Below are 13,124 nucleotides of genomic sequence, written 5' to 3'. Positions count from 1 at the left end.
AAGGTGGCAGGAAGGTCTTTGTTGTCTTCGGAGAGGCCTTTCAGGAAGGCGTCGTACTCTGCCTCCGAGTTCCAGCCGCTGGAGGCGGTTAGATTCCGGAGCTCTATGGCGTAATCTGACCCAGATCTGTGCCCCTGGTGCACGGGCAGCCTCTCTCCCATGTTTGGAGCGATCAAACACTTTTCTCATCTCCTCAGAAAATAACCGAAAACTGTTGCTGAAAGGTGAACCTATTCTCTCACCTGACCAGACAGTTGGGTGATGACATAGGCCACCTTGGCTCGATCAAGTCAGGGTTGCAAATCAAAAATGAGGGTGCACTGGGAAAGAAAAGAGCGGCAGGTACCAGGCTCACCTGAGTACTTTTCTGGAGGAGGCAGACAGGGCTCTTGGACGGGAGGAGTAAGCGAGGACGCAGAGGGCAGGGCAGAAGATGCAGTCGCAGAATGTTGCTGGGTGCTCTGGGACAGCTGGAGTGACTGAGACTGGGCCACAAGATTGGCTACATTGGCAGAAAGCGACTCCACTGCCCTAAGCATGGAGTCCAGCTGGTTCTGGTGTCTCCCCAGCATCACTCCTTGTTGTTCCAGGACAGCTCTCAGATGACCAGTGTCTGCTGGATCCATTCAGGCCAGATTGTACTGTCAGAACACTGGAGCAGAGATCCAATCGCTGACCCAGTACTGTACACACAGTGATATTAATTGAGTAACAAATCCCAAGGTGCTAACAAAGTCGGCTTCAAAGTTCAGGTAGAGATCAAAACATCCAGAGAAATCCAAACACCAGTATCAGGAAACAGGCAGAGTCAATATTCAGATGGACAGAATACAGATACAAATACCGGAAAGGCTCAGGGAAAACTCACTGGCACAACCTGGCAACAAACAGGTGAAAACACAGGACTGAAGTACACTGAGCAATAAACAGGCAGCTGATAGGTGGAACACAATGAGACACAGGTGGCAGAAATACGGTAATAATGAGAAACAGATGAGAGACGGGGTAATACAGAGACCGGAGTAGAGCAGGAGTGGGGACAGGAGCACATGGGGCATGGAAACAAATAAGAGCACATGGCAATACAAAACCACAGACTGACGGTTAGGGGGAAAACATACAAAAAGACAAAGTTCAACCGAAGGTACTGACATCATCCTTTTCATCATATCATGTTATTCCTTGTTCTTAAAAGTTCAAAGTAAATTTATCATCCAAGTATATTTACGTCACCATATACAACCCTGAGATTCATTTTCTTGTGGGCATACTCAATAAATCTGTAGTATAGTAGCCAAAAACAGAATCAATGAAAGATGCCCATTTTGGTGTTCAACCAGAGTGTAGAAAACAACAAACCGTGCAAATGCAAAAAAAGAGAAATAATAATATAAAAAAAATATCGAGAGTCATTGAAAGCAAGTCCATTGGTTGAGTGAAATTAAACCAACTTGTTCAAGAGCCTGATGGTTGAGGGATAATAACTGTTCCTGAATGTGGTTGGGCGAGTTCCGAGGCTCTTGTACCTTCTTCCTGATGGCAGCAGGAGAGGAGAGCAAATCCTGGGTGGTGGGGGTCCCTGATGATGGATATTGCTTTCCTGTGACAGTGTTTCATATAGATGTGCTCAATGGTTGGGAGGGCTTTGCCCTTGATGGACTGGGCCATATCCACTACTTTTTGCAGAATCTTAGATTCAAAGGCTTTGGTGTTTTCATACCAGGCTGCGAGGCAGCCAGTCAACATACTCTCCACTACACACTTATGATAGATAGATAGATAGATAGATAGATAGATAGATAGATAGATAGATAGATAGATAGATACTTTATTCATCCCCATGGGGAAATTCAACTTTTTTTCCAATGTCCCATACACTTGTTGTAGCAAAACTAATTACATACAATACTTAACTCAGTAAAAAAATATGATATGCATCTAAATCACTATCTCAAAAAGCATTAATAATAGCTTTTAAAAAGTTCTTAAGTCCTGGCGGTTGAATTGTAAAGCCTAATGGCATTGGGGAGTATTGACCTCTTCATCCTGTCTGAGGAGCATTGCATCGATAGTAACCTGTCGCTGAAACTGCTTCTCTGTCTCTGGATGGTGCTATGTAGAGGATGTTCAGAGTTTTCCATAATTGACCGTAGCCTACTCAGCGCCCTTCGCTCAGCTACCGATGTTAAACTCTCCAGTACTTTGCCCACGACAGAGCCCGCCTTCCTTACCAGCTTATTAAGACGTGAGGCGTCCCTCTTCTTAATGCTTCCTCCCCAACACGCCACCACAAAGAAGAGGGCGCTCTCCACAACTGACCTATAGAACATCTTCAGCATCTCACTACAGACATTGAATGACGCCAACCTTCTAAGGAAGTACAGTCGCCTCTGTGCCTTCCTGCACAAGGCATCTGTGTTGGCAGTCCAGTCTAGCTTCTCGTCTAACTGTACTCCCAGATACTTGTAGGTCTTAACCTGCTCCACACATTCTCCATTAATGATCACTGGCTCCATATGAGGCCTAGATCTCCTAAAGTCCACCACCATCTCCTTGGTCTTGGTGATATTGAGACGCAGGTAGTTTGAGTTGCACCATATCACAAAGTCCTGTATCAGTTTCCTATACTCCTCCTCCTGTCCATTCTTGACACACCCCACTATGGCCGTGTCATCAGCGAACTTCTGCACATGGCAGGACTCCGAGTTATATTGGAAGTCTGATGTGTACAGGGTGAACAGGACCGGAGAGAGTACGGTTCCCTGCAGCGCTCCTGTGCTGCTGACCACCGTGTCAGACCTACAGTCTCCCAACCGCACATACTGAGGTCTATCTGTCAAGTAGTCCACTATCCAATCCACCATGTGAGAGTCTACTCCCATCTCCGTTAGTTTGTGCCTTAAGATCTTGGGCTGGATGGTGTTAAAGGCACTAGAGAAGTCAAGGAATGTAATCCTCACAGCACAACTGGCCCCATCTAGGTGAGAGAGTGATTTGTGCAGCAAATACATGATAGCATCCTCCACTCCCACCTTCTCCTTATACGCAAATTGAAGAGGATCCTGGGCGTGCCTGGTTTGTGGCCTCAGATTCTCAGATAGAAGTGTGTCAGGCTTTTAGATGTCATGTTAAATCTCCACAAACTTTTAAGAAAGTAGAGGTAGTGCCATGCTTTCTTCATAATTACACTTACAAAGAAAGTGCCCAGGAAATGGCCAGGCTACCCCTCTCCACCTCTGATAAGACTGGCTCATGGACTTCCTGTTTCCCTCTCCTGACGTCTATAATCATTTCCTGGCTCTTTTTGACATTGAGTGAGAGGTTGTTGTTATGACACCACTCAGTCAGATTCAATCTCCCTCCTGTATGCTGATTCAACACCACCTTTGATTTGGTCTATAACAGAGGTGTCATCAGCTGTTACGAACCCCGTAACTGGGTCACTTACCGGCAAAAATGGAGAGGTCCGTTGAAGTCTGATGGTATTATTTTTAACAGTATTTATGAGTAAAAATACACAAAAATAATATCAATACAAACATACAGATAATATACGTCATCAATACTAAATCTAAAAGTGCGGGTATAATAATAATCAATAAGAAATAGCTCTATCGTTGTCTAGGGGATAATGTATTGTCCGATGGAAATATAAAAGTCACTCAGTTCATGCAGGCTGCAGCCTTTGGGGACCGCTGGGTTTGCTATGGTTGGAGAGAGAGAGATTTTTAGAAACTTGCCAGCTTTTCCTTTTATGATTTCGATCCATCAGGAGTCCCGTTGGTGTGGCCATTTACTTGTGGCCTCTCCTTTAGCTAAAGCCATTCTTCCGTGGCGAGCCCGCCAATCCCAGGCAAGGGAAGGACGCACACGAGCCCCCCACCAGCTGTCGCTATTAAACGCTGTCACGGGATTTCTAGCGTTTCTCCTGGTGCGTCTAAAGGGGTTGTTCCCCAGACCCTCTTTTATCCTTACTCACGGGGTCTCAGATGTCAATCAGGGTGGGATGATGCAATCCCTCAACCAGCCCACTCTGGTCGTCCCCTGAGGGGCTTCAATGAATAGTACAGTACTCAATACACAATTCCGGCTCCAAGAAACAATAGCTGTTATCAATGGTTTTGTTTCGCTGAGGCCAGGACACATTCCAAACCTTGTGGATTCTCTCTCATTTCCTGGGTCCCAGACCCGAATTAATAGCGATCTTGCGATTCTCAAAAAGGAGGGGGGTGACTCTGTACCCTTCGGCCCCTCAGAGTTGCTGCACATTCGTAACACAGCAAACTTGAATATGGCATTGGAGCTATGCTTAGCCAAACAGTCCTAATTGTGAAGCGAGTAGAGCAGGGGCCAAACACACGGCCTTGTGGTGTACCTGTGCTGAGGGAGAGTTTGAAGGAGATGTTGCCAATCCAAACTGACAGGGGTCTTGAAGTAAGGAAATCCAGGATCCAATTGCACAAGAATGTATTGAGGCCAAGGTCTTGAGCCTTTTTGACGTGGTGAGTGAAAAATTTATGCACTGAAAGAAGAAAAAGGCACCAGAGCATTGTGACGTGTTGCAAGCTGATCTATGCATATCCTCTCAGTACTGTCCACAGTTTAATCTTCAAAGCCATAAAAGATACAGTACTGGAAACGATTCAATTATTCTGGAAGACATTAATTTGAATTTGCGGACAATGTAACTGAAGTATTTAACAGTAAAGCTCTAATAATAAGCTGTCTGATTATGCAGAAATCACGATGTTCAGCTTCTGTCTCACTGGGTATAGATTCCTGTACTCTGTTTAAAACACTGGGGCTCCTTTGATTCATTTAATACATTAAAACTCAACTGGTTCTGTTTTCAATGCTTCCTTGAGACTTACAGGAGCTATGTTTCCAAAGGCTTCCTTTAAATCTACTCGATTCTCTCCTCTCTCAGCTTTGTGGGCCAAAGGGCCTGTATTGTGCTGTAGGTTTTCTATGTTTCTGAATCAATTGGTTATAAATTCAAGCTCCATTTAAGGACTTGAGTACAGATGTGACAGACTAATTCAGTGCTGCACTGGCTGCCACCTTCCAAAATTCCAAATATTCTGGAAATGTTCTCACAGTTAGAAAGGTAGTAAATTCAATTATTATTTTAAAAGGGGAACCGTAGATCAATTGCCTTGGTAGAATTCATTATTAAGGAAGTGGAAACAGGAGTCTTTGAATATAATAATTAGGATGAGAACAATCAAGATGGATTTATAAAAGGGAAATCATCTTTGACAAATCCATTTTTTGAGGTTTTGAAGTTGTAATTAGCACAATAGTAAGGGTGAACCAGTTGATGTGGTGCATTTGGAATTCCAGAATATGTTTGATAAGATGTCATGCAAGAGATAATAGTACAAAAATGAACTGTATAATAGAGGATATCTGTTGAATGTCAGTTAAAAGACAGAAAACAGACAGTGGCAATAAATGGCTCATTTATTCTGTTGGAAAAGAGAGAGATAGAGAGATACCGCTTCTATCTCTTCCAACGATTCTGAGTGAGGCACAGAGAGATCGGCATTTACTGACAATTACCTTTATTGTTCAAACTAACAAATACATGAATTCAGACATTAAATACCTTGTACGCACAACTGCTAAGTACCCCTGACTCCCTTGGATAGTCAAAGAATAGCTAAGGTATTACCCGGGCGGAGGAATTAACGCTGGCCAGGCGCTCCTTGCTCCTCGTGGTCCCGACTCACTCTCCACGTGCTTCTCTTCACGCAGGGTTCTTCTCGCTTGTGTCTGCGATGGTTATTCTTCGAAGTTACCGCCACCGGTGCACACAAAGCATCCACTTTTATATCCATTGCTTATCAATTCAAATGTCGCATTCCCGTGTCATTGGCCGCAGGTCATGTGTCTGGCCTTTAACACCTGGTCATTGGCTCTGTCCAAAGCAGCATCCATCTATTGTTCTCTCCCCATCAAGGGACAGTTGCTGACTCATGGCTCTTTGTTCTCAATCAGCAATGAGCTTGAATCACCTCAGGCATTCACAAGTCTGCATGTTATAGCCAACCAAAGAACACCTCACAAACAACTCCTTATTTGGAAATGCAGAAATGCAGTCCAGCAAATTACCTGGTCTTTGTATCTTCTTTAAAACACTAATCAAGTCCAGCATGTCAAGCTCACAAAATGGAGAATTGAGTGTCTTCACAAAATGGCAGCCTCCATCCCCCAAGCACACGGCAAGAACAAAGACTGTTTCCACTGTCCTTGATTCATTTGAATTCACTGATTTGAAGATTGTCATTCTTTCTGGCCAACAATTCCCACATTATGTTTTCTGGGAACAGTAATGACACGCCAGATTAACAATGCCTATCAATGAGGGGAATCATGTTTAATATTTCCATTTGCAATGATGCAAAAAGGAATAGGAAGATTCTTTGAGAGATATGGACAGGTTAATTGATTGGGCAAGGACATATGGATGGGATATAATGTGAAAAATTGTGTGATTATACCCTTCAGTAAATAAATGGAAGAACATTTATTTCTCCCATACCAGCTGCAGATGCAACTTGTCAGGATACTGTCAATGGTGCTTCTGTGACACACAGTTAAGATGGGGGGGTGTGGGAGCTTTGTTTTCCTCAATCTTCTTAGAAAGTGGAGGTACTGCTGTGCCTTCTTGTTCAGGGAGGTGATATTAAGGGACTAGGTGAGGTCATCCGTGATGTGAACTGCCAGGAACTTGAGTGAGCCATGTACTCGTGGGGGGTGGGGGAGAGCGTCTGCACCTTCCTTCCTGAAATCTACAATGATTTCCTTGGTCTTCTCCACATTCAGGCTTAGGTTGTTCTTTTCATGCCAATTCACCAGTCCCTCCACTTCCTCCCTATACTCTGTCTCATCACAACCACTGTTGTATCATCTGCCAACGATGAGACAGTTTGAGCTGGATCCTGCGACATAGTCATGCATCAGCAGTGTGAACCACTGCAGGCATAGCTCACAGCCTTGGGGAGTGCCAGTGCTCAGCGTAACGGGACGAGAGCCATTGCTGCCTATGTGGATAGACTGTGTCCTTACTGTTAAGAAGTTCAGTATCCAATTGCAGAGGGAGGTGTTGAGACCCAGCGAGGACAGTTTCCCGACCCATTTCTGGGGTAAGATGGTGTTGAACACCAAACTGAAGTCTACAAACAGCAGTCTGACATATGAGACACCATTTTCAAGGTGGGACAGGACAGAGTGGAGGGCGAAAGCTATTCCATCATCCGTGAATCGATCTGAGTGATAAACAAACTGGAAAGGGTCCAATGTAGCTGGAGGAAGGCTTTAGTGTGCTCTATGAGCAGCCGCTCAAAGCATTTCATAAAGGTTGATGTTAATGCCACCGGACGATAGTCATTTACTGTCGCTTTCTTTGGCACTAGAATGATGGTTGCCGCCCTGAAAACCGAGGGGACAATGGATTGTTCCAGAGAGTGATGCACCATCAATAACTCACTCTGAGACGTAAAAGCGAGGTATCGGCTTTTATTGACTGGAAGAAGGAACAAGCAGTGAGTGACCACCTTACTACATCCTGGAGACTGAGAGGCCGGGCTCAGACCTCCATCAACTTTATACAGGGGTCTGTGGGAGGAACCACAGGAGCAGTCATCAGGGGGCGTGTCCAGACAGGTATATGTAGTTCACCACAGAGAGATATAGAATATATCCGTCAGCTGGGCTGTGTAGTCTTTCAGAACCCGACCTGGTATATTATCAGGCCTCACAGCTTTGCATGGCTTGACTCTGGCCAGGGTCTTCCTCACCTCAGCTTCAGCCTGACGGAGTGTCTGCTCCCCTGGGGGGAGGGGTGCCTCCCTTATCAGCACTTTGTGATCTTTACAGAAATTAATTATCATGTTTCCCAAGAAAAGGCCTGGAGTTAATGGTAATAAAAGCAATAAAGCTGTCAGCTATTGCCATTATTATTGGATAAATACATGTCCTGGAATCTATAAATATAGAATAAATAGCAGAAATTTGGGAATTTCTGTTATTTATCTAAAGACATTGAAATCTTTGTTAATTAATTCAGTTTAAAATTTGCCTACTTGGACTCCATTTTATCCCCCATAGTTCAGACTCTCCCCACCTACATCCAGGATACATCCCATGCCCTTCACCTCTTCAATAACTTCCAATTCCCCGGCCCCGACCGCTTCATTTTTACCATGGATGTTCAATCCTTATACACCTCCATCCCACATCAAGAAGGCCTCAAAGCCCTCCACTACTTTTTGAATAACAGACCCCACCAGTTCCCCAGCACCACCACACTTCTCCGGTTGGTGGAGCTTGTTCTAACTCTCAATAACTTCTCCTTTGGTTCTTCCCACTTTCTCCAGATCAAGGGTGTAGCTATGGGCACTCGCATGGGCCCCAGCTATGCCTGCCTCTTTGTGGGTTATGTGGAACAGTCTATGCTCCAAATCTATACTGGTACTGCTCCCCAACTATTCCTTTGCTACATCGACGACTACATTGGTGCTGCTTCCTGCACCCATGCTGAGCTTGTCAATTTCATCAACTTTGCCTCTAACTTTCACCCAGCCCTCAAATTCACTTGGTCCATCTCGAACGCTTCTCTTCCCTTTCTCGATCTCTCGGTCTCCATCTCCGGAGACAGACTATCCACTGACATCTTCTACAAACCCACTGACTCCCATAACGATCTTGACTATACCTCTTCCCACCCTGCCCAATGCAAAAATGGCATTCCCTATTCCCAGTTCCTCCGTCTCCATCGCATCTGCTCCCAGGATGAGGCTTTCTGTTCCAGGACTTCTCAAATGTCCTCTTTCTTTCAGGATCGTGGTTTCCCTTCTGGCGTCATCAAAGATGCCCTCACCCGCATCTCCTCCACTTCCTGCACTTCAGCCCTTAACCCATCCTCCCGTCACCACAACAGGGACAGGGTTCCCCTTGTCCTCACCTACCACCCCACCAGCCTCCGGATCAAACACATTATCCTCCGCAACTTCTGCCACCTTCAACAGGACCCCACCACCCAGCACATCTTTCCCTCCCTACCCCTCTCAGCTTTTCGCAGGGATCGTTCCCTCTGCGACTACCTGGTCCACACGTCCCTCCCCACAGAACTCCCACCCGGCACTTATCCCTGTAAGCACAAATGCTACACCTGTCCCCACACCTCCCTCCCCTTACCACCATTCCGGGCCCCAGACAGTCCTTCCAGGTGAGGCAACACTTCACCTGCGAGTCTGCTGGAGTTGTCTATTGCATCCGGTGCTCTCGGTGTGGCCTCCTCTACATCGGCGAGACCCGACGCAGATTGGGGAATCACTTCGTTGAGCACCTACGCTCCGTCCGTCACAACAGACAGGACCTCCCGGTTGCCACCCACTTCAACTCTGCCTCTCATTCCCATCTAGATATGTCCATACATGGCCTCCTCTACTGCCATGATGAGGCCAAACTCAGGTTGGAGGAGCAACACCTCATCTACTGTCTGGGTAGCCTCCAGCCTGGTGGTATGAACATTGAATTCTCCAATTTCTGGTAATTCTCTCCCCCTCCCCCTCCCCCCATCCTAGGTCCCTCTCTGCCCCTCTCCCCTTTCAACTTTCTGCTCCTTTACCTCTACAGTTCTTTCATGCTTATCCCCTCCCCCCTTTATCCTTCCTCTGGTTGGTTCTCCACCTGGTGCCTCTAGCCCTTCCCCCCTCCCCTACCTCTATTACTGGGCTTCGGCCCTCTCTTCCCCCCCATTCCTGATGAAGGGTCTCGGCCCGAACCGTTGGCTACTCTTTTCTCACGGATGCTGCCTGACCTGCTGAGTTCTTCCAGCGTTGTGTACGTATTCTTTGATCCACAGCATCTGCAGTTGTATTTTTGTGTTTAGATTTGTTAAGTGAACATAATTAACCAGATTCCTCAATGCAAAGACTGACTGACTGTATTCAGTCAGGAATATCTATGTATTTAAGCAATGCTAAACTTTGGTAAAAGCTGACAACTATCTTGCTTGGAAAAGATCTACAAACATGAGGAAATCTGCAGATGCCGGAAATCCAAAGCAACACACACAAAATGCTGGAGGAACTCAGCTGGTCAGGCTGAGTTGGAAAAGAATAAACAGACGATGTTTCACGCTCTTCAGCAGGACATCATAGGTGCTGCCTGGCCTGCTGAGTTCCCTGAAAAAAATCTAGTATTTTTCAGTGTGTTGGAATGCAGAATTTTTAACATGTCTAATGCCTTTCAGTACTAATCCAACAGGAAAATGTATATTTGTACATGCATGAGTTCATAGTGAAAAGAATATGTTGAAAAAAAAGAAATTGCATTCCCTTGAGAGAACATGTATAAACAAATGTTTTACTTTTATTTCTGCATCACATTTATGCTATTTTTCACTTTATTCTTTGCCTATTTCTTCCTGTTTTGCTGCCAAACATGTCTTTCAGTCTGGTTTTTGATCAGTTTACCCTACTGCCTGTCATGTTCCTGGATATTCAGGGCAGAAGGCATCGATCTTAAACTGTCACTGTAATTTAGAAATATGCTTAAGCTTTCTGGAAGTTTTTTTTCTTTAAAATTTTTTTTTATTGAAGTTCATCATCAAATAAACATTTCCATAAGATGTATTTCAGACATTGTACATATATATCATATAATCATATATATCACAAATCTCCACAAAGTATTTATCTGAGGTATACACTTATAGAAAAGAGTGGAAAGAAAAAAACAAGCAAAAGGAAAGAACTATGTACAAGTAGGAAGTGATTTTTTTTTAACAACAGATTCATTGATTTGTGAGAATACAATCAGGCCTATGAGGCATTATGTAGTTAAACCATTTTTCCCAGTATGAATCAAATTGTTCCAGCTTATGATTAACAGATGCTGTTATCTTCTCCATTTTGTAAATGTCCACTGTAATTTCCATCCATGTATTTAAAGTTGGGCTCCCCTGAAGTTTTTTTTCAAGGCAAATGTCGATCCATCCAGTGGCCAATAAACTAAAATACGTGTTAAGTACTTAAATGGCTGTTCAGAATTTTGGATCTCTTGAACGTAGAGAAAAGGCATAATTGTACATGTTTTTTTTTTCTGGCATCAGTCCTTTTACAAATTTTGCCTGTGAGGCATGACCTGGAGAGAGAACCCCCTCAGTCACATACAGACAGAGGAGATGATTTTTACACATCCTGGTTACAGTCAAAGTAACCCACAAACACAAATGCAAATATCATGCAAAGTAGAATGTAACAATGAATTAACATAGAAATCTACAGCACATTACAGGCCCTTCAGCCCAAAATGTTGTGCCGACCATGTAACCTACTTGAAAAAGTACTTGACCTACTTGAAACTGCTTAGAATTTCCCTACTGGATAGCCCTCTGTTTTTCTAAGCTCCGTGTACCTATCTAAGAGTCTCTTAAAAGACCCTATTGTATCCACATTTACCACCATCACTGGCAGTGCATTTTCCACACACCCACCACCCTCTGTATGAAAAACTTACATCTGAATCCCCCTTGAACCTACTTCCAAGCACCTTAAACGGTACCCCTCTGTGTTAGCCTTTTCAGCCCTTGGAAAAAGCCACTGGCTATCCAGCCACACAACCAATGCCTCATCATCTTGTACATCTCTATCAGGTCACCTCTCATGCTCTGTCACTCCAAGGAGAAAAGGCCAAGTTCACTCAATCTATTCTTCAATCTAGGCAGCATCCTTGTAAATCTCCTTTGCACTCTCTCTATAGTATCCACATCCTTCCTGTAGTGAGGTGACCAGAAATGAACACAGTACTCCAAGTGGGGTCTGCCCAAGTTATTATATAGCTGTATCATTACCTCATTGCTCTTGAACTCAATTCCACAGCTGATGAAGGCCATCACACCATACGCCTTCTTAACAACACTATCAACCTACGCAGCAGCTTTGAGAGTCCTATGGACACGGACCCCAAGATCGCACTGATCCTCCATACTGCCAAGAGTATTAATATTAATATTATATTCTGTCTTCATATTTGACCTACCAAAAAGAACCACTTCATACGTATTTGGGTTGAGCGCCATCTGCCACTTCTCTGCTCAGTTCTGCATCCTATCAATGTTGCGCTGTAACCTCTGACAACCCTCCAGACTATCCACAACACTGTCAACTTTTGTAGCTTCAGCAAACTTACTAATCCACCCTTCTACTTCCTCATCCAGGTCATTTATAAAAATCACAAAGAGGATGGACCCAGAAGAGATCCCTGCAGAGCATCACTGGTCACCGTCCTCCATGCTGAATACATATCATCTACAAACACTCTTTGCCTTCTGTGGTGAGGCCAATTCTGGATCCCCAAAGAAAGGTCTCCTCGGATCCCATGCCTCCTTACTTTCTGAGTGAGCCTTGCATGGGGAACCTTATCAAATGTCTTACTGAAATCCATATACACTACATCCACTGCTCTACCTTCATCAATGTGTTAATGAACTTGAACATCCCAGCATAATCCCACAAAAAGCATTTTAAAACAAGAACAATAAATAGCGCTGGCGACTAGGAGTGCTGGAGCGGGCTGTTGACCACGCCCACGACCTGTTGCTTCCCATGAAGAAACACTTTTGGCTTATTAACTGGAAGTTGATACATTTACGAAATTGCAATCTCACTGCACCCGCAAATGGATGTAAAATTTCCATGATATAATTTTGAAGAAAAAGAAATGACCCTGTTATTTCTCAACCTCTACAGATTATTTGGATATGATTACATTGCTGTTTGTGGTATCTTGCTGCACACAAGTTTACTGCCGGTTTCCTATTTGAAACACAAACGCCAGAGGAATTAAACACTCTATTGACAGTAGACATTATGATCTCCGGATGCACGCTTATTCATCCCTAACTTTGCAAATCATAAATCTTTGGAGATATGGATTTGTCTTTGATGCGTCCATCTAGCTGCATAGCCGAAAAAATGGAATTACCGTCAGCCAGCAAAACTTGCGAAATCCGGAATGGAGCCTCTTCCTGCCACAGATTTACCAGACCGACATTGTCTCGTTTCCATGGTCACCGGTGGATTTGTGCGACCTATGACCTGGAACCGGAGAGA

The 13,124-nt window shown here is 44.4% G+C and overlaps 1 protein-coding gene across 1 annotated transcript in view; it reads right to left on the bottom strand.

Moving 5' to 3' along the window:
• The window catches only part of LOC140725122 (galectin-related protein A), a 49,927-nt gene extending 36,825 nt beyond the window's left edge, over nt 1-13,102 (bottom strand). Inside the window, exon 1 of the mRNA XM_073040156.1 lies at nt 12,997-13,102. The gene's annotated coding sequence lies outside the window, so the exon portion shown is untranslated. The remainder of the gene's footprint in view (nt 1-12,996) is intronic.
• Nucleotides 13,103-13,124: the final 22 nt, after the last annotated feature.

This window comes from Hemitrygon akajei, chromosome 3 (genome assembly GCF_048418815.1).
Source record: "Hemitrygon akajei chromosome 3, sHemAka1.3, whole genome shotgun sequence".
Classification (NCBI taxonomy): domain Eukaryota; kingdom Metazoa; phylum Chordata; class Chondrichthyes; order Myliobatiformes; family Dasyatidae; genus Hemitrygon; species Hemitrygon akajei.
Note: the sequence above shows the minus strand (reverse complement) of the source record. Positions and strands in the feature narration are given on the sequence as shown.